Below are 1,959 nucleotides of genomic sequence, written 5' to 3'. Positions count from 1 at the left end.
GTCCTTGACTAGTGTAAGCACTACTTAGCAACAGCTAAAACATCAGTGCATTATCAACTTTGTTCTCATCCTAAATCCAAAACACAGCACTGTACCAGCTACTAGGAAGGAAATTAACTCTATCCCTGCCAAAACCAGGGTACAGCTATGAGAGAAAACATCTTGTATTAAATGTTCCAGTCCTGATGTCTTTATTTCAGCTGCTATGTGAGAGGTAAACATCTCTTAATTTAAGAATTTGGTGCAAAATATGACTATGACTATTAAGTGTAAAGTTGGTAGATGCAGTGAGTACAGTAGCAGTAAGCACAGTAGAAGATGGGTACCAGAGCTTTTGCTAGTGCCACTTTCCCAGTGAGTGATAAACCAGAGGTGATCTCGCCAGTTTTTTCCCACTGGATTCCTGCAGAACTCACTGCTGTCCAATGCACTCCTGGGCTTGCACTCCAGGGAGTTCAGGGATGCACCTCCAGCAGCAGCATAATTTGTGGCATTCACGATAGCTCCAGCTCAATGTGTTCAGTTTCTGTATTTAGAGGAGGAGATCCATCACATTTCTCCTCACCCAGAGATCCCTGAGCAGTAGGCTTTGGCTAGTTGTTTCAGAAAAGGGAGGCTTCAGCTATATCTGTAACAGAACTGACTCAACTCTGCTGGTGGAGTGTTGTGGGCTAAAGATGCTACAAATAACATTGTTTATAAGTTAAAACTTAACTAGATTTAATAAACGCTCTGCTCAGAGGTGTCAATTTTACTATAAGGGGTCTTTCAACTGGCTCCCAAGGCTCTGTGTGTTCATGTGTGGGTAGGTGTGAAGACTTCCGACGTGGAGGGGTTTGGGTAAGCTGATCTTCCTTCCTTGGTTACTGGGAGTGAGATGCCCCTAAAGGTGTATGTCTGCATCCAAGCTAATAATCTTTGGCTGTCCTTTTAGTCAGTGGAGGAGAGAAACAGTCCCTTAGAGGGCAGGATTTCTGTCTTCTTAGGTAGGCATCTAAAAACAGGCTGGATGAGTCATGCCCTAAAGGTGCCTGTCTTCCTCTGTTGACTGTGAAGGGAGCTGGGAGGTGACTAGGCCAAATACAAATATTTATGCTATAGATGTCTAAAATTGGATGAAATTACTCCTACCTATTCTATTTTTAAAAATTAATATATTTTTATATATATTTAAAATACATAGATTTATATATATACGCCTAACATTTAATTTCTAGCACTGGATTATTTGTCTTCCAGATCAGCGCCATTTATATTGCCACTTTTCAGGAATAACTGGCTCCATCCACAAAGGACCAAAGCTGTTGTGGGGCTCAGCACTGGGATAACTCAAGGTTAGAGACTGGCTCCCAAAATGGTGCTGAGCACCAAATGAGGTGCCTGTGCTTCCTTCCCATCACATGCTCTGTGAACCAGAAACTGTCAAGTGTTATTCACGTACGGGTGGAAGAGACGAGTGTGTCTGTATGAGACACAGCCAGCCACCGGCAAACCAGGGATGGAATGATTTTAGTGCATTGTGCCCTGCTCATTACCCAATGGGATTTGGGGCCCAGTTGTTCCAGGACCTGCAATAACCAAACCCAGAGCAGAAGGGACTTGATTTTAACATGTTGCTTTTTGGATGAAGCCTGGTTGCTTTTTTTATTATTATTTATTATTATTATTATTATCCCTAGAGCCCCCTTACCTCCTAAGTTGAGAATCAAGGGGTCTTCAGCCTGACACAAATGAGCTTAAAGGAAGCATAAGAAATTACTGTGGAGAGATATGCTAAAATTCCCATTTTGTTTTTGGAAGCTGTTACTTCCATAACTTGCAGGGTAGCAGAGCCTTTCACCCAACATCATCTTTCAGTGATGAAATCATTTACCTAGAGCACATCTCAAGCTTCAGGGCCTGAGGGCAACAGCTACACTTATGGCCCAGACCAGCTTCCCACAGGCTTCCCCGACCCTG

This window comes from Aptenodytes forsteri, unplaced genomic scaffold (genome assembly GCF_000699145.1).
Source record: "Aptenodytes forsteri isolate BGI_AS27 unplaced genomic scaffold, ASM69914v1 Scaffold176, whole genome shotgun sequence".
Classification (NCBI taxonomy): Eukaryota; Metazoa; Chordata; class Aves; order Sphenisciformes; family Spheniscidae; genus Aptenodytes; species Aptenodytes forsteri.
This window is presented reverse-complemented; position numbering follows the sequence as displayed.